A 20918-nucleotide genomic window follows, 5' to 3' on the forward strand; every position below is an offset into this window, starting at 1 on the left:
TAATGAGAGCTACAACTGTAAATGCTGTTTTCAATAGTTTTAATAAGGATATAAAGCACCATGCTTCCAGGCTTACAAACCCTAATTATTACAAAACCACTGACCCAGGAACCTATCCTTGTAACAAAGCCCGATGCCAACTCTGTCCACATATCTATTCAAGTGACATCATCATAGGACCTAATCACATCAGCCATACCATCAGGGGCTTGTTCACCTGCACATCTACCAATGTGATATATGCCATCATGTGCCAGCAATGCCCCTCTGCCATGTACATTGGCCAAACCGGACAGTCTCTACGCAAAAGAATTAATGGACACAAATCTGACATCAGGAATCATAATACTCAAAAACCAGTGGGAGAACACTTTAACCTGTCTGGTCATTCAATGACAGACCTGCGGGTGGCTATATTACAACAGAAAAACTTCAAAAACAGACTCCAACGAGAGACTGCTGAGCTGGAATTGATATGCAAACTAGACACAATCAACTCAGGATTGAATAAGGACTGGGAATGGCTGAGCCATTACAAACATTGAATCTATCTCCCCTTGTAAGTATTCTCACACTTCTTATCAAACTGTCTGTACTGGGCTATCTTGATTATCACTTCAAAAGTTTTTTTTTCTCTTACTTAATTGGCCTCTCAGAGTTAGTAAGACAACTCCCACCTGTTTATGCTCTCTGTATGTGTGTGTATATATATATATCTCCTCAATATTTATTCCACTCTGTATGCATCCGAAGAAGTGGGCTGTAGTCCACGAGCTTATGCTGTAATAAATCTGTTAGTCTCTAAGGTGCCGCAAGTACTCCTGTTCTTTTTGCAGATACAGACTAACACGGCTGCTACTCTGAAACCTAATTATTAGGTGTTACAAGATAGTTCCATGCAGAGAAGATTACCCCATATGTGCCTACTGTGGGGCTTCTTGCACCTTCCTCTGAGCTGGCCAACAACTAGAGACTTAGTATTGGACAAGATGGACCTCAAGTTTGATGCAGCAAGGCATTTCCTATATTCCTATACAAACTGGACTTCCATTTTGCTTCAAACTGCATGTGGCAGCTTCATTTAAACAAAACAAAAAACTGAAGTTAATTTAATACAAAAATTAATAAAATCAGCACAGTGGCCCTGGTGTTATTTTGGTATTATACTCAGTTCTATTCTGTGCCCATCTTTTTAGTTTCTAAGTGCTACAGGGTTTTTTTTACTGGTCATCTCTAAGTACATTGTAGAATTTATCATGGGGAAGCTAGAAATTTTGTCAGATGGGTAGGAACCAGTTGGGGCTTATGTCATCTTACAAGGCATGGGAAGCAGTTTGCATTTATGGGATGAATATGTTACCTGGATGTTTCTGCTAAAATAATCAGAAGAATGATTTTATGATTTCACTACTGGACAGGGAATCCATGAATCATGAAGGCTAAAATTAACTAGAGGGAGAAGGGGCCAATGAAAGCTTAGTTTCCATGGTAAAAATCTATAGCATGGGATGGATTCCGTGGCAATTTGTATGACCTATGCCTGTCTCTATATCAATGCAACACACCATCTTCCTGGTTCTAAGTCACTTGGAATTCCTACAAACTCATCATCTGGAGAGGAAAAGGAAAAATCACTTGAAAATATGATCCTCTTACATGTTTGCTGGCTGCGCTTACAGTTCTGGCACTGGCCAGCATGATGGGGAACATCACTTTTTTTTTTTCCTTCTGCTTCTTCTTCACTCAAAGAAGCTCTGAAGGGTCAATGCAACTTGTCGGAATAAAATCCTTAGTATCATATACCAGGGACAGATGTAGCTGTATGCACATGTAACAATTTCCATCATATTAAAAAACAATGGCTGCAGTATGAAAAAGTGACAAATTTATGAGAAGTTGGTTACAACGTTAATTGGACTAACGGAGGAGTTTGCAAAGTGTGGGTAGACACTGTCTGCGATGGCTTGGTTGTGTTCTGACAGATTATAGTGTTTTGTGAGAACTTCATTTTCTTTATGGACTGATTTGTATGGACTGATTACTAATAATGGAAGATTTACTAATCTGGATGGAAGACCAAGTAATTTACATATCTAGTTAAAGTGAAATTTCCCCATCCTTCCCCTGACGCCAACACTTCATTGTACAGGTCAATAGGCACTTATGTTAGCAAATTAGGTAACTGTGCTGAAAAACAGCATCCATTTTATATATACAGGGCCACATTCCAAAATTGCTCCAAATCAACATAAAGAATTTGCAGGTTATGTTGGACTCCAAAAGAAAGTTTTTCAGAACAGCATGACTGAGTTATAGCCAACATAACTGCACCTGACAAATTGCAAGGTTGTTTGATTGCATGCTTGTATGGCTCTTGGAGTGTTAACCCCTAAACACTATCTACAGCTTCACACGAGCAAACTTTACAAGAAACAGCCATGTGAAACAGGCAAGTTGAATATGTATAACAAAAAAAATCCACAGGGAGATCACACATTGTGCAGACAGTTTAATTGTTCCATTCATCTGCAGAGTTCTTTGGATAACAGATCCCTCAGGATTGTGGTCCTTTACTGAGACATTTTGTAGGGATGCATGGATATAATTACAGGCAAAACATTTCTGAATTATAAACTTGTCTTTAATTATGTGTCTGTCCTTTTTGCGCAAATTGTATACTTTTGTGCCTCCCTCACTTTTTGGCTGTCTACTCCATTATTGACATGCGTCTGACGAAGTGGGTATTCACCCACGAAAGCTTATGCTCCAATACATCCGTTAGTCTTAAGGGTGCCACAGGACTCTGTTGCTTTTTACAGATCCAGACTAACACGGCTACCCCTCTGATACTTTATTATTGTTTGCTGCAAGAACTATCCAATGTGCAACACTATCTAAGTAGTATCACAGAAGCTGGTTTGGCAGTTATTGAGAGACCCTAATATTAGTATTTCCCTAGCAAAGAAATACTTTGAACAGAATACATCCCCTTCGCCTCCACCAACAAGGTTGTATCTTTTGTACTTTCCAAATATTTGAGAAAGCATAGGCATTAGGCTGGTGGGAATATCTAGTGGAGGGTGAGTGTTTAATCCTTTCTCCTATCTGAATTTATTCTTGAACCCCCTACTTAAAGAGTGTCCTCCCCGTGCTACAATAAAGGTACAATTGTTCCATTCTTTATAATATGCTGTTGCTGTCATTTATAGATTTTTTTAACTCTCTTCAAATCCACAGACACATGGTTTTCCTTTGTTGCTCACCCCACAAAATGGCGTAACCTGAAGAAACTAACATACAGGAAAGTAGTGCTCAAAAGATCGTGGGTCACACCTTGCACTGGGACAAGTGTTTTACAGCAGCACTGTATATAACATAATGGAAATAAATATGGATGTATTTTTCTCATGATATATTCCCTGGAAAATTGTTACAAACATCTCATAACAAATTAGAATGTAGCCTCTTTAACAGCATCCCCTTGAAGCAAAGAAATTCACTGTTTTCATATGTTTACCAACCTCATCAAAATACTCAAAGTACAGTCATTCTGAGTACTAAACCTCTCTGCCAGCTCTTATTGCCCACAACCACAGTGATTATTTTAACACCGAACAGCTGAAGGGTCTTTGTCTGTGTCTCCCCAATTCAAGGTGAATATTTTACCAAAACTGAAATTTGGCACATTTTAAATTATCTGAAATAGCCAGTCCTGGAAAAATACTACAAAAACACATTTGGAATAAATTTTTCAAAGACACAAATGGCAACTAGGTTCCTAATTACCCTCAGTGTCTTTGAAAAACCTAACACTATGTGAATGTTTAATTTAAAATTTTGGCCATGCTCACACTCTTTTTATGTTCCCTTCAGACAAATATTTAAGTGATCGTGTTTTACTCACATAAATGTCAACAGAAAACAGATTTCAAAGTTGAATGTGCAACTATTAATAGAACTCAATTTTAAATTCATGCCACTATTGCTTGCTTCCTCATCCAGTCAGGCATCAGAAATAACAACATATTATTCATCCAGCCATCCACAACAGGCTTCAAAGAAGCTGAAGAAGCCAACCAACACTATTCAAATAGCAAAATATTGTAGAGAACTGGTCATAGTCAATCCATGGAGTTAAAAACATTTAAAGGAAGGAAGGGAGGAAGGACTTTCAAGCAAATACATTTAAGGAAATCACAACAAAGGAAAATATTTTTATTGATTATTTGCTCAGCTCTCACACAAAACAGGCCTAGCTAAATAGAAGCCACAATTCGTCCTTTATAAGGCAAAATAGTTACTTTGTGGACTGTGTACGCTTTCCAAGTCACTAATATGAATAAGATTAAATCTTCCACTATCACCAACTGAAAGGGCCGTCAATGCACAGTTTTTATGCATCTCGTACAATACAATTCTCCAGGCAAATGAATTCTCTCAATGCAGCTATCTACCTAATATTAATTTTATAGTGAAAAAATGAGTTCTAATAAAATCATGGAGATCCTTACTTGATAGATTTGGCTATTGTCAAGATCTGTAACAACTGTGAAGACAGTAGCCCAATGTTGTACCCTGAGAAATTACATTCATTAGCAGGAACTCAGATGAAACTTAGTTCCAAAGAAAAAATTAACCCTTATATAACCCTTTGAAGTAAAGGGCCGAGATCCTCAAAGATATATTACACAACTGAACTGTAAGTTAACATGGATCACACCATCCAGTCATGAGGGGGAAAAAATCATGACTAGAAACACATAGAACATTATAGATAAAACTGGCTAAATTCAGATCAGGTGTAAGTTTAGTCAATTGAGATGAGCCCACTAAACCTGGTCTGAATTGGGTCAATACAGGCTATAATCTTCATTGTGTGTTTCTAGCCATGCAACCTCTTAGTTTTGACAATTTTTCCCTCTGTGTGATCCATGCTAAAATGCAATGCTTTACTCAAACAGCAGAATCTCCTACCCTGTCTTTGTAGGGCACCTAGCAGCATGATACCGTGATCCCAGGTTTTCTTCTCCTAGCACTACAATAATACAAATAAATAATAAATAATAATAATAACAATAATAATCTGTAGTAAGAAGTAAAGACGTATGATAATCAGCAAACTTTTCCAAGCCTCTTGCAATCCTTTGCCAACAATCCTCGTATGCGTCAACATTCATTGAAATATTATTTTGCCAAGCTAATGTGTTGTTTTTGCCAAAAGTAAGTTACCACTGCTCAAAGTAGCATTACTATCTGTTTTCTTCAATGAAAATTAATTATATTGCCAATTACCAGCTATTTTGTGTTTCGTACAAGACAGTGAAGATGTTGGGTTATTCTTCACTGCTTGCTCTGACAGGACAAATGACCAATTACCATCCAGAAGTTTCCCATCAACTAATTCTCCCTTTTCTACTTCTTCAATTTGATTCCTTATGATCGGTATAAAATTTGTTAGGCTGCTCTTCACCCCCAGCTAAAATGACAGATCTCTTTTCCTAGCCTGGGTTTAAAAATCTAGATCGGGTGGAAATCTGTACTGTTTCAACAGAACCACAGAAAACAAATTAGCTGGAAAATGGAAATATAATTTGCTTCTCTATGCTCAGTCTGCAACAACACGGTTTCTTAACAGAAAAAAAAAAACACAAACATTTTTGGACCAAAGCAGCAAGATTTCCACTCCATTCATCCTGTACACAAGAAAACATAATATGGCCTTTTGTATTGATATGGATTACATCTGCCTTTAATTGGTCCTTCCAGCTTTCTCTATCATCTTTTATTTTACCCAGCAATAGACATTCAAACTCAGGATAAATCCAGTCAAAACCATATGGCAGTTTCAAGTCAGCAGCCTATGACACACCTGCTCTTTCTTCTCCAGGTTTGCCCTCATATTTTTATCCCTTAATCAGTATATTTAATAGAGTCCTCTAGCAGGCTCTAATCAGGCTCTCATAGATATCAGTGGCAGCTTTGCTGTTGACTTCAATGGGAGCAGGATCATACCCTTAAATTGCAGGGTTTATGTACCATTTCTGCAGTAAACTATAAACCCACCTGTAGCAGGCAAAATAGAGACATACTCAAGTCCCTGTGAGGAAAATCAAAATTAGGGGTCTCCTTTCAGGATCACAGCTGAAACGCCTTGACTGGCATCCCACTCGGCCTGAAACATATGGACAAAGCAGTGGGAGCGGAACACCACAAGAGCATTCTTGATGATTAGACAGAGAGGGGAGGACACGTGTCCTTCATGTAACACTCTAATCTCTGCCTGACCGTCCATGTCAGGGCACTGCATAAGAAGCAAAGCTCTTAGTGCAGTAGTGTTCCAGACAATCAAGGATAGGTATAAGAATAACACTGCACCCTTTCTTCTTATTCAGGTCTCTTCCCACCACAATTTCCAGTTTTCTTTCTGTGCTCCCTTCCCCACAATCCTGCACTTCTCTGACTTGGAGACATTTAGTTTATTTCGAAGAGCTCTCCCTCAGTGATGAATTCTTTATTTTACCTCTCTTGCAGCTAAGTTAGCACAATAGCACATTTAAGTTATTAATCCCTTTGGGGATACAATTGCTTAAGCATTTAAGGTGATTCCTTGTATAGTTATGAGTTTCAGTGATAAAGTGACCCAGTTACATAAAGCTATTGTATCTTTACTCGCTGAGCAGAGCATTGGTAGTTTGTGTAAACTGCAGAGATTAAAATGCAGTATTAGCAGCCCATTCGCCAATGGAAAAAATGCATACTATACTTCATCATGAAAATTAGAATGCATTTGTTTCCCAGTTTTAGTAATCTTTTTCCTCCCCCTCTCTTTAATGCTTCATCTCATGTATAATAACCCATTCCTCAACAGAAAATTTCAAACAACCAACAGATCATTAAGTATTTATACAAAATAATACAATTAACATTTCCACACATTTCAAAGTTGAGGGTTCTCTCTCAGCTAGGCCACTGGATATGACATGTAAATGCCACCTAGATATCTTTTGAGATGGGTGCAAAGTGCTTAGAAAACAAGTTACTTAGGCTACCTCTGATTCTGAAGATGTGTACTTAGATATTAGAACATGATGTATTTGCTAAGAAGATACAATTTTACATATTTTACCTGGGTTTGTAATTTATGCTGCCTTAGTAGGGGCAATTTTTAAAACCTCATCTGTACAACCAGGGCTCAATGCTGCATCCTTCACACACTCAAAAGCATTGAGTGGTTTCAATGGAATGTGAGGATGTAAGGAACAGTCTCAGCCTCCCCAACCCCTTTTGTATATTGGGCACATGTTGGGTTAAAGTGAGGGCAGAGCATTGGAAAGGAGTGAAAACACTTACTGAAGTACAGAAAGTGGATTCTTTTGTCAAAGGTTGGACTTGCTTTGTGCAATGTTTCCAATCTTTTCACTTGCAAATTCAAGCATAATGTCATGTTACATCATTTGCAAGAAGTGTGACAAACTGTGCATTGCAGTAACAGAAAGACATCTTTCCAACCCACTTTGCTGAATACTTGACAGCTGCTAAAAGAAAATACCTTCTCCTTCCCACAACAGAATACGCTGTTTTATTTAAAAATTCATTAAGCTTCTATATTAAAACCAAAAAGGAATGACACTGTAATTCATGTAAAAATATATGAAAAAATCCTATTACTTATAACAGTCAATACTAAAATGAGGCTACAGAGTTCATTTTTTTATATGAAAGGCAAAGAATAGATGGTAGGATAACTTGTGGTTTGGACTATTCACCTGCCCAGGAAGGTAAGAGCCCTCCACTTAAAGATCAGAAAGAGCTACCCAGACTGAGGGTTCAGGTGCATGTGCCCTCTTACTTTACATCTTCCCAGGGAGGGATGGAGGAGGGACAGAGCTTTGGCCCTGCATCCCCATGTATCAGTGGTTCCCCAAACTTTGGGGCATACACCCACAGGGCGGCGCAGAGGAACGTTTAGGGACCACCCAGCAGAGCCCAGAACACCCAGCTTTGGTCTGCCCCCAGACCAGCTCCAACCCCAGCCACAGCTCACTCCAACCCCAGACCAGCTCCACCCTCAGCTGCAGCTCCAATCCGCTCCCAGCCACAGCTCCATCTCTAGCCCTAGCTCCTCCCACATCCCCAGTTCTGCTCCCAGCTCCATCTTCAGCCCAAGCTCTGCTGTTGAGGAAGCCCTGGCTGTGCAATAATGGGGCTGGGGGGCAGCGCAGACAGATTCCATTACTGGTAAGTGGAGTGATACTGGAAAAGTTTGGCCACCACTGCCATGTATGCTAGTCAGCACAGCTTAGCCAGCATGGGATGTTGTAATTTCCTGCTGGCCCACACACTCCCAGAGTGAGGGGGATGCATGCAGGGAACTGTGATTCTGAGTGCCTCCTGAGGCTACTCTCAGGGTGGCACAGCTTATACCACCACTCCCTCCTCAGGGCTGTTCCTAAATGCACAACCTAGCCCCACACATATAAACAGTAATGCAAAGAATGTCACTGGTAGTTCAGACAAATGTCAGACACACATCCATAATGTTAGGACATTAATATTAGGGGACATGAAGAGGACATCAAAGTGTGTGGCATATGCTTCTGCTGCAGCATGTGCTGTGCGCAAACAGAATAGGAATTCAGCCACAGATTTGGAAGTTAGAACCTTTCACTAAGGACATTCTATATTAAGATTAAAAACATTCCAAAACTAAAAAATAAGCACTCACATACATAGTGACCCAGCCGAGGAAAGACCCTGAAATTGAAATGCAATTACTTCCCACACTTATTGAACATTATGTTGTTGCTGTGAGACATTTTGAAGAGTTTGTGCACTGCAGGCATAGTCCCTATTCTTTTCTTGCTTTTATGCACCCCTGCTATGATAAGTACCAGCAGTAGCAGAAAGACCACTCCCAACTGCCAGACACAGAACATGTGTATATTTGTGTATGTGCCCATGTAAGCCAAAATTGTAATGTTTCTCTGTTTCTTTTCTTTTGTCTTTTTCCTAATACCCAAGAGGCAACATCTTTACAGCATTATCTCTGCCAATCGTGAGATAAATGTGGCCTCCCTTTTCTGGGATTTCAGGTACGTTTACATATGCTATCCTCTTCACACCTTCCTACGTGTTCTCCATTAATTGGCAAAGAGTGTTAACCATAATCTGATCCACACAGCATCTGGGTTCTGTTCCACATGTGACAGTGCTGGGCTGGTGCAGCAGCAACACATGCATTCACGCTACAGAAAAGCCTGATTCCACTGTCTTTTAGACAACAGCATACTATTTATCAGGTCAAATTTCACTGGCCTGGCTGGATACAACTTTGGTAAACTTAGGGTGTGCAAGGAAATGCTGCTAAGTTGCCAAGTAATTAAATGACGAATAAGTGGGATATTGTCAGTAGGGCGCAGCAGCAAAAAAAGCAACATGAAAACTTTTAAAATCTGCAAGGTTTATTTGTTTTTAGCCTTCTGTTCTTTGTGATACTGCAAAGCAACAAGACGAGTCTTTTGGTGAGGTGTAAGTCTGAACACAGAAGCTGCTATTCCAAACCCAGTTGTAAAAATAGCAAAGAGACAGGAGAAGTTTTAAGCATGATTAATAAGGGTTAATTTATCAGGAACATATATTGTAGGAGGCCACTATGTAATTAGTGTCAAGCAATGAATCAGTCCCTACAAGCAGGGTCCAAACTCAAGGCCACTAACTACACGTAGCAGCATACAGCAGTTTCATTTTTAACCTTTACCCTGATTCCACTGTATAGGACCTGTAAGCAATAGTCATTTGTTACTATATAACAACATCAGTATTATTTAGAACAGGGGTTCTCAAACTTTATTGCACTGCGACCCCCTTCTGACAAAAAAATTACTTCACAACCCCAGGAGAGGGCAATGAAGCCTGAGCCCACCAGAGCCCTGCTGCCCCGGGGGGCGGGGGGGGGGGGGGGGGGGAGTAGGGTGACCAGATGTCCCAATTTTATAGGGACAGTCCTGATTTTTGGGTCTTTTTCTTATATAGGCTCCTATTACCCCCCACCCCTGTCCCGATTTTTCACACTGCTGTCTGGTCACCCTACCCAGGGGAGGAGGGCCAAAACCCAAGCCCCACCGCTCCGGGCAGGGGGGCCAAAGCTGAAGCTCAAGGGCTTCAGCCCCAGGCAGGGGGCCTGTAACCTGAGTCCCACTGCCCAGGGCTGAAGCTCTCAGGCTTTAGCTTTGGCCCTGGACAGTGAGGTTTGGGCTTCAGCCCCACGCCCCAGCAAGTCTAAGCCAGCAATGGCAACTCTGGGGTCCCAACCCACAGTTTGAGAACTACTGATTTAGAATAACTCCAAGTAGAATATGTAAACCACCAACCAATGCTCAAATTGAAACCAGTTACTTGACACTAACAATAGTGCAGAAAAAGCTGTTAATTTACACTGACAGATTTTGTCTATTTCAAAGTTGGTTCTTTTTAAAAAGCTCACCATCTTGAGTATAGTCATTAATAGATTACTCCTGAGGGCATTCAGTGCCAAAAAAATAAAAATTCTGCACACAATATTTTAAAATTCTGCAAAATTCTGCTTGTCAAATAAATGAGGTGGCTCCAGCATAGGTCACTGGCTGCACAGAGGTGGAAAATCACTGTGCAGCTCCCCCTGGGACACAGACTCAGCGGTGAGGCTGCACCCAACCCTGACACAGCATAAGGACCGGTCCTACCCTAGAAGCATCCCATCTGTGCCAGGTGAACCAGGTGTGGGCAGGCAGGCTCAGCAAGGCAGAATCCAAGTGTGGAGGGGCTTAGTGGTGGGGATCCAGGTGTAGATTGAGAGGGTTCTGTGTAGGGAAATCGGGTGCGGGCATCTCAGTGGGGGATCCAGGTGTGGTGGGGATCTGGATGCACTGGGGCTTGTTGGGGGATTCTGGATGCAACAGCAATGGGACGCTGCAGAGGAGTCTAGGTGAAGGTAGTTGGGGCTCAGCGGGAGGGTCTGGGCATTGGGGGGGATAGAGCTCGGCAGGGGGTCTGGGTGTGGGGTCTCAGTGCGGGGTCCAGATGCTGGGGGAGTTGGGCTCAGTGGGGTAGGAATCTGGGGGTGCAGCTGGTTGGGGCTCTGTGGGGTGGGGATCCGGGTGGGGATGGCTCGTCGGGGAGGTGAGGCTCGGCGGGAGGGTCTGGTTATGACAGGGTCTGGATGCATGGGGGCTGGGTGGATGGGGGAGCAGCTCCCTGTACAGGGATCCCTCCCCCTGCAGCTGAGTAGCAATGGGTGCAGGAAGCAGGTGGGTGAGACTTTGCAGAGCTTCCTGCAGCAGGGAGAGAAATCTGAGGGTGGGTCTGACCTGGTCCTGGATGTTGTGCAGGGGAAGAGGAAGTCCTGTCCTCCCCAGCTCAGTTGGGACCAGCAGATGAGCCCGGCGCAGGGTAGGAGCCACCTGCCAGGTCTTCCCCAGTCCTGCCTCCTGCCTCACAGTGATTTACCTCTCTACTGGCTTCCCTGGGGCCCGAAACATACTGCTGGGAAGGATTACATGACCGCTCTTGTGGCTTCCCTTTGCTTCCCCCTCAGAAAGTCATTTTTCTGCAGGGAAGCAAATAAATCTGCAGGGGACATAAATTCTGTGCATGCACAGTGGTGCAGAATTCCTCCAGGAGTAATAGATACATTATATCCCAATAGCTCAGATAGTACAGCAAGTGTCCATGTAAGTGCCTAAATATGTCACTGTCAAGGCTGCTTCCCCACTCTGAACTTTAGGGTACAAATGTGGGGGTCTGCATGAAAACTTCTAAGCTTAACTACCAGCTTAGATCTGGTCCGCTGCCACCATTCCCAAGCTAATTCCCTTCCCTGGGAAGCCTTGAGAAACTCTTCACCAATTCCCTGGTGAATACAGATCCAAACCCCTTGGATCTTAAAACAAGGAGAAATTAACCATCCCCCCTTCTTCCTCCCACCAACTCCTGGTGGATCAAGATCCAATTCCCTTGGATCTAAAAACAAGGAAAAATCAATCAGGTTCTTAAAAAGAAGGCTTTTAATTAAAGAAAAAAGGTAAAAATCATCTCTGTAAAATCAGGATGGAAAATAACTTTACAGGGCAATCAAACTTAAAGAGCTCAGAGAACCCCCCTCTAGCCTCAGGTTCAAAGTACAGCAAACAGAGGTAAACACCCTAGTAAAAGGTACATTTACAAGTTGAGAAAACAAAGTAAAACTAACACGCCTTGCCTGGCTGTTTACTTACAAGTCTGAAATATGAGAGACTTGTTTAGAAAGATGTGGAGAACCTGGATTGATGTCTGGTCCCTCTCAGTCCCAAGAGCGAACAACTTCCCAAACAAAGAGCATAAACAAAAGCCTTCCCCCCCCCCCCGCAAGATTTGAAAGTATCTTGTCCCCTTATTGGTCCTTTGGGTCAGGTGTCAGCCAGGTTACCTGAGCTTCTTAACCCTTTACAGGTAAAAGGATTTTGGAGTCTCTGGCCAGGAGGGATTTTATAATACTGTACACAGGAGAGCTGTTACCCTTCCCTTTATAGTTTTGACAGTCACATTAGAAGTAGAAATGTTGTGTTGTGTTCTAATGTGGTATTAAATTTTAGATTTTATCCTAGAGGTCCATTAAACACACTATCCATCTACTGTTAGAAAACCTCCTTGTATATACATCATGTTGCACTGTACATTATGTTTCTATGTAGGTATCTAAAGCAATGTGTTCCACATACACATGCAGTTTAAGTAAAAACTGCCATATATTAGAACCAGAGACTAGGTATCTGTCATATGTGAGTACTGCTGAGCTTACCTGCAGAGAAACACACTTTAACAGCATTTTCACAGCATGTCTTCACTTACCACTATTCAAATGCAGAGGGAAAGGAAAGAGCCAACGATATTATATTGACTTGTTGACATTGTCAAAATGCAATTTAACTTCAGTATAGTTCTGCTATAATGTTCAATGCATGATTGGCTGTAATTGTAGCTATTCTCCTGGAAAGGTAGTTTATGTAACTGTAAAGGGGTGTAACATCTCCCCTGACAAAATCTAACCAATTTAGTCTATATCATTATGTCTCCCTTAATAGCCTGAATATTTTTGATTTTATGAATAAGCACATCTCTTCATATGCACAAACTAGAGATATTTTTTTACTTATGGGTGTTATCTTGACTGTTAAATCCATCAGGTGTTTGGAGTTAAGGTCTTTACATCCAAAGTAAGAGTAAAGAGTAAAGGGAAATTCCTTTAAATGGACACAAAAGAGAAGGCTGCATAGGATGACATAGATATCAATAGCACCCAGAATAAATAAATATACATACACACATACATATACACACACAACTTAAATACCCAGGAGATTTCATATTGCAGATAAACATGTTACAAACAACAGATACCTCTGTTCATAACAGGGGTAAAAACAAATTGCTAAAACTTTTGAAAGATACAACAGTAACAAAAATTCTTCTGAATATGAAGATGAAACAGGGCTTGTCTTCATACCACACTACATTGGCGCAGCTGCACTGATGCATCTGTGTCAATGTAGCAGGTCGGGTGAAGACATGCTATGTCGATGGGAAATTGCTCTCCCCTTGACTTAATTACTGTACCTCAATGAGAGGTGGAAGCTATATCAGCAGAAGAGTGTCTCCCACTGACACAGCATGGTGTAGACACCACTTTAAGTTGATGTAACTTACGTTGCTCGGGGAGCTCTCTCACACCCCTGGGCAATGGGAACTTACATAGATTTAAGTAGTAATGTGGACAAGCCCATAGATGACATAGACTTAACTTGTTTGGAATTCTAACTAGTGGTTAATTTGAACTAACTAAATCTTCAAAAGGAAACATCTGGAAAGTCAAGAGCAATAGGAAAGACCTCACTTATTTCTGTATCTGTTCCATGATTTGTGAGACATCCCACTTCCTATAAGGTGAGGAGAAAAAGATCATAAAATCCATGTGCTAAAGAGTGGGAGAATATTTTCATTACTCTGATAAATAACTACAAGGTGACATCCTAGAACGTTCTAGGCTGTGAAGACATTTTAAATGGCTGGGCAGTATGAACTGGTTCAGCGTTTCAAATTTACACTAAGTCTAGAATTTGTAATATACAGCTTGTGTAGCCTGCATAAATATTATCTTGTGGTACTACCTCTGTGTCCTAGGGCTAGTATCTTTGGGAGAATACCCCAGGGTAAGAAGTGTCTGTCTGATCTTGTACAGTACCAAGTGGACTTTCAGCATTAAATAATTCCTTGCTGCCTTGGGGTGGAAGGATTGGAGGCAGGGGTATCTTCTAAATCCCATGTAATCCACTTTTTTGCTGCTGTGGGGGTGGGGTCTAATCTTAGTTTTTCTATAGCACCCATCACAATAATATCTAAGCACTGACCAGATATAATATTTTGTCCAGACTTGGACACACTGTGAGAGCCCACCTATGGTTGCTAGGGATAGATCTGGCAGAGGCATCTTCTGTAAACACTAGAGGGACTCCCTCCAGATTGCTTTCAGAGGTTTAACCCTTTTGATCAGAGGACAAATATTTGAACATTTCTTACCTCTGCCAGAGATAGAGGTGTCTTCGCCACAGGAGGAGGCATGGCTACTTGCCAAGAATGATCACTTCAGGGCCTGGAACTGAGACTTCTAACATCTCTTCTGATGGGCTTGAAGGGGCAATACTCCAGCAGCAGATTGCAGTCCTTTCATTCCCAGTAATGACACAGAGCATCTGCCCTGCTATTGGGATGACATATTTTGCACTATATGCAAAGGAGAAAATCTTTCCTTTCAGCCAGGCCTTTGATAGGCAACCTCAACTTTCAGACTTGTAGTCAGTCTCCAAATAGACCAACATCATTAGAAAGGACCCCACGCAGTGGTGTAGTTGAGAGTAAACTTGGATAAACTGAGTTTATCCATTTCTCATTTGGGAAATATGGAGTTTAGGTTCATTTACCCTCTTTTGTTTTTTAAACCTCTACACTGCTGGCCCCAAGAATTGACCACCTTCCACTGGATCACTCATTACTCAGCCGGCTTCTCAAGTTTGGTATCTTTCACCTTATGAGTGGGAATGAGCTTTGCGTTCATGAGAAATTGCACAAAAGTTTCCTCCAGGTGTTAGGATTGCCAGAGGAATGGGACAAGGATGATCCTAATCTTGGAGAGGAAGGTTAAGATGCCATAGATTCAGAGGTCTTCCCTGAGAAGAAAAATGCACACCTCACGGTACTCATGTCAATACAGCATCCACCCCACCACAACTGGTCCCTGTATCAAGGACCAGTGAAGCAGGTATCTGGACAGATTTGTAGTGGGAAAGAAATTGCCTCAGCATCAAAGATGTCTTCAGAAAGATGCTCTGAAGTGGAGCCTGGGTCTAAGATAAAACAATCTAGAACTGCAAACGTCCTTCCCTCTCCCTCCTCCCCTCCCTCCCCCATGCAGATGGGATCTGGAATGGGGATGGAAATGGCAGCAGGCAATATGCTGTAGCCTGCATCTGATAGAACAGGAAGCTGTCCCTTGAAGCCAGTCCCATGAGTATTAGGTGGAGGAAGGGAGATAAAAGGAGAAATATCAGAGGGGGGCAGGAATCTCTAACCTGTTACAACAAGCATGAAGAGCATAGCTCCTCAAACTTTGGGGGTATTGATGGGGCAAAAGAATTCCCCACATGTGAATAAATAACATGGCTTTACTCCCTGCTATTTGTTTAGACATGAGTGGCAGCAGTGGAAGCTGGGTGTGGGGGGAGTACATAGGAAAAACACAGGTAAAAGTTACAGCAATATCAAAGAATGATCCATCATTTATTTTATATGTTTGAGCATGAATAACTGGTTGGAAGGCCAGAGTCTGCACAACTTGTCAGAAATGAAAGCAGAAACCAGAGGTTAAGCATAAAAACTGCCCTCTCTAGGATTTCCAGTTTATACATTTTTCTGGTACAACTAAAATAAAAAAAACAGACTAGCTAAATCCTTGGCCACATTCCCTTCTTACAGCTAAACTCCAAAACAATATTAACAGAGCAGCTCTCCAGAACTCCTTGTCCTAGCTTCTAAGATAACATCCCCATCTGCTTATTCCCTGAAAAGCATCCCAGCTTTTTTCTAAGGCTCTGAGCCTAACTAGCTAGGGCTTCCTCCAATAACTTTCGGCACACAGGGACACTCCACAGCAGAAAATCAGATACAGAAACTTAGTTCTAGATCCTGACTCTGCATGACCTTCCTTTAGAGGCCCATAATGTCCAAAGAATCAGTGCACTCAATCACAAGTTGCAGTCAACCCAATGTGCCTGATTTATCAATTAGTAGTGGGCTGCTCAGCCTATGATCTGGGATTTTAACAAGGTTGTAGCCTCTTATTTGGCTGATATGTTCACCTCTGTATTGGTGGGCCAATAAAAATGAGTAAATAATGGGAGAAATTACATCTTAGGCCTGCCAACACTGATAGTGTTTCTTTAAAACATTTAATACAATGATTATTTTTGCATTTATAAAACTGATCAAAGAAGACAATGGGGCCTTTGGCATAACTTAAAAATACAAGGGCAGCAATTTAAGATAACCCATCAGAAAACATCCAGGCCTTCCCACAATTCCTCAGCTCATTTTCAGATCCCTGGGTGAAAAATGAGCTTTGCAACATGCCCCAAAGGGCATTGGATTCAGGCTACTTCAGCCAAGTGGGAGAACAAATTCCAAAACTGTGGGGCGCTCACACAGAATGCCCTTGTTTATACCAATGGTGCTCCAGCTTGAGAACCTCTCTGGATCTCAGCTGTGGCAGCATGGCACAGTTAATATACTATGTTAATAGCAAAAGGACTGAGTTATTCATATCATTCAGATAAGCATCAGCTTTTTGCTTAGATATGTTAATTACTATTTTCCCCCTTTTTTGGTTTGTTTTTTGGTTTCTTTTCTTTGAGGCAGTGGGGGCATTCACTATAGCCAAACAAATTCAGATTCAAGACTCAAATCTGCAAGTGCTTATTGGTGGTTTCATGTTAAACACTTAGGTAGTCCACCTGAAGTAGCGTGTGCAGGACTGGAGCATTAAGATGTAGAGAATTCCCATTCCCTCTCCATTATGACAGCAGTTGGTCCTAAACAGCATTTCAACACCACTGAATTTTACTGAATTAAACAGTATTGTACCACCAGTGCTTCATTTGTAATGAAAGAGGTGTCGGAGCTCAAGCAATTAGATGCCCAGGCTATGAACGGCCAAGCCTAGAAGTGCCGGAGCTCAGCCCTGGCAAGCCCAGGCACAAATTAAGCACTGTGCACCACAGATTACTTGGCCACCTGTGTTTGAGGATCCGTGATAGCAGTGGTGCCCTGAACACTGACCTTAGGAATATGTATAGTTCCAATATTCTGAAGAGGAAAAACAGAACTTCCCCACAAGGGTTGTTTTTCATGTCTATCACCATTAAGGCAGAAGATCCTTTTTTTGGCTCATTGCTCTAAGAAGAAAGAACAAGAAAATCTCACAGGAAAATTTGTACTTTTTCCTTTTTTCCCCTCCCCACCCCCTTTGTTTATTCAAGCTCATTTGCAAGAAAGCCAAGTTCCTTTCAAATAAATCTAAACAGTCTTGCTGGGTTTGGTGGGTGTGAACCACACCTACTCTCAGAAGGTACCCAAGACTACAGCTGCTGCTGCAGCTACATTTCCAAACAAGATTCAGGCATTGTCAGACTGCCAAACGAAAAAGAATTTTTATTCTTCCTGTCCACATACTCCAGTTATACACTAATCAGTTTATACTATCTGTTGAATACTAATTCTGATACATTAAAATATGGTTTACAGGATTTCAGGCTATATCCCTTGGAGATTTGGGAAAGTAACAGCAAAAATTGGTACCCTCTCCAAAGGGACAAGATGAGGAAGTGGTCACCTGCCTCTCTTGAACCTAGGAGAGCGAGGCATCCATAGGAGCACAGTGAGTATCACTTCATAAGTTATTCCATAAGAGAGCTAAAGGAATGTTTGTGGGAGGAAGTAACTGGCAGCAGGCTGCCCCATGGTGGCTCAAGTTCTAGTAAACTGGTTTATATTGAGAGGTGAAATCGTCAAGGTTCTCCCCCAACTCTGAACTCTGGGGTACAGATGTGGGGACCTGCATGAAAGACCCCTTAAACTTATATTCTACCAGCTTAGGTTAAAACTTCCCCAAGGCACAAATTCCTTTCCTTGTCCTTGGATAGTATTGCTGCCACCACCAACTGATTTACACAAAAATTCAGGGACTGGTCACTTGGAATCCATATTCCCCCAAGTCCCTTCACCCCCTTTCCTGGGCAGGCTTGAGAATAATATACCAACCAATTGCCTTAGCACTGTAATCACAGACCAGACCCTTTGACTTCAGGACACTGAAATCAATCAGGTTCTTAAAAGAAGAACTTTATAAATAAAGAAAAGGTAAAAGAATTACACCTGCAAAATCAGGATAGAAGGTAACATTACAGGGTAATAAAAAAGATTTAAAACGCAGAGGATTCCCTCCCCGCCCCCCCCCCCGGGCTCAGCTTCACAGTTATAAAAACAGGAATAAAACTACCTCTGCAGCATGGGATACATTCAAAAGCTAAAACAAAAGATAACCTAATGCATTTCCTTACCCTACATACAATTTCTGTGGTTTTAGATCTATTATTCCAGGTATATTTTCAGGAGATGTTGTACCTGCTTGGTCTCTCCCTCCATCCGGAGAGGGAACAATAAAGAGAGAGCACAAACAAACCCTTCCCCCTACCCAGATTTGAAAGTATCTTCTTTTCTCATTGGTCCTTCTGGTCAGGTGCCCACTAGGTTATTTGAACCACTTAACCCCTTACAGGTAAGGCGATTCAGTACAGCTGCCAAGGAGGGATTTTATGCTGCCCTTCCCTCTATTTTTGTGACAAAAATGGTTTTCTCAGTCTTCAAATATTTTCAAACGTTCACAAATTTTTCCTGTCTCAAATCAGAACAAAATGTCAAAATCTGCTAAATAGTCACAAACTGAAAAAAAATCAGTTCACATCAATTGAAATGCTTTCTTTCAATCAATTTGAAATGTTTTGTTTCAATTTTGACTATTTCCCCCCTTTTTTTAAACCTGTGTGTCTAATTAGCTCAAGTTTTGAACTGTAAAGGCATTTCAAATTGGAAAACTAGCATTTTTTTCAAAATGAAAAAACTTTTTCAATTTTTTTTTAAGTTAGGAGATTCTTCAAATCTGAACCTATTTTGCAAAGTTTCAGTTTTGATTAATTGGCATTTTTGGCAAAAATGTTTAGTAGCAGTACAACAGAATGGTAGTTGGGCCTCCTGGTTTCTATTCCGTTTTGCCACTAACTTTCAGTATGACCTTGGTTAAGTCATTTAACCTTCCTGTGCCTCTGTTTATCCAGCAGTATGATGTGTACACAGTATTGCCATGCCCAAGTGCTCAAAAATCATGGGTAAGAGCTCAAACATCTGAGATTTTAATCAAAGAACAATAAATTACATTTTTGGTCTGCCTTGTGATTTTTCCAGCCTCTGGGGTAAGCAACAAGCTTTGATTTCTCTTCATTTCAGGATCTTTAAGCACACATATGCACTGGAAAAATGAAAATGAAAGCCTCCTCAGTAGCCATCACTCCACTTCCCTATCAGTCTCCCTCCTGCCACCCTCACTATCCTTTCCACTGTCCCAGTTTCTTTTTCTCCCCAACAGTCTCCAGTACCACAACTGCCCACCATATTTTACCTCATTTTCTCATGGGCCTAATATCCCTCATATTCTCTTTATTCCTCTGTCACACTGCCCTATCCCATCTCCCAGCTACCAGATCCTTATTCCTTTCCTTGGTCCCACATTCCATTGCATGTCCCATCCATTTCCCTCTTGCATCCCACATTCCCCTGACCCCACAGCTTCCTTTCAGCTCAGAATACAAATTGTAAGGGTCAGGGAGCAATTGTCTTCAATAAGGGCATCCTGTCTTCAGTCCCAAGATAAAAAAGCTAAGATAACATCCATGTTGTATAAGGGCAGAAATTCACAAGAGAATCACAGCTGTTTGTGAGCAACTGTTTTAAGAAAGAAAGAAAAAGAAAAAAAAACGTGCACCTAAAGTCAGCAACTCTAGCACCTCCATAGGTGTTTTGAGGGTATTTATTTAGTGTTTCTACTCCTGGGGGAATTCTGTGCCACTGCGCAATGCAGACTTTTGCAGAAATGAACGTTGTGCATGCAGAATTTCCTTTCCCAGGCAGAAATGGGCTGCAGTGCTGCTAGCTGCCATAGGGGCCACTGGACCCAGCAGAACACAGCTTGCACATAGAAGTCACTGCTGGGTGGAGAGAGAGGGAGCTAGAGGGTTCCTGGCATCTGCAGTTCCCAGCATGCCCTGAGGGAAGGAGAGGGCTGCACGCAGGAAACTCCATGCAAGCCTGGGACCCAGCATTAGGCTGTTTCTCCTTCTGGATCCCTGGGCTCTGAGGGGAGAGGAGAGTGGTTATCTGACCGGGGGGAGGGCACAGCTGGGCTCTTTGGGGAGGGGGTGCGGGTTTCTGGGCTGGAGGGACCCAGTGGCTGGGCTCTGGGGTGGACGGAGTGCAGGTATCTGGGCTAGTGGGCTCGGGGGGGGGGGGGGGGGGTTTCGGTGTCTGCCCACCCCCCAGTCTGGGCTCGGGGGAGGGGCAGAGAAACAGGAACAGGGTTGTGATAGGGGTTTCTTGAACTCTCTTCTCATGGGGGAATTTTTGTGTCTCTCTCTATTGTTACAGTCATACTTGCTGACAGGTATTTTGAAATAAATGACCAAAATATTTGAAATTGGTGTGATTATGTAGTGTTATTTTGACAAATAAAATTTACAGATTTTTTC

The 20918-nt window shown here is 41.9% G+C and overlaps 1 protein-coding gene and 1 long non-coding RNA gene across 2 annotated transcripts in view; one reads left to right on the top strand and one right to left on the bottom strand.

Annotated features, from left to right (window-relative positions):
* Positions 1-20918, bottom strand: part of LAMA2 (laminin subunit alpha 2) — a 450699-nt gene that overhangs the window by 399447 nt on the left and 30334 nt on the right. The window lies entirely within an intron of this gene.
* On the top strand, positions 8168-17942 carry LOC117874949. Its single transcript, XR_004645132.1, has 3 exons — positions 8168-8238; positions 9022-9092; positions 17866-17942. It is a non-coding gene; the product is annotated as an uncharacterized LOC117874949 (long non-coding RNA).

The sequence above is a fragment of the Trachemys scripta genome, chromosome 3 (assembly GCF_013100865.1).
Source record: "Trachemys scripta elegans isolate TJP31775 chromosome 3, CAS_Tse_1.0, whole genome shotgun sequence".
NCBI classification, from domain to species: Eukaryota; Metazoa; Chordata; order Testudines; family Emydidae; genus Trachemys; species Trachemys scripta.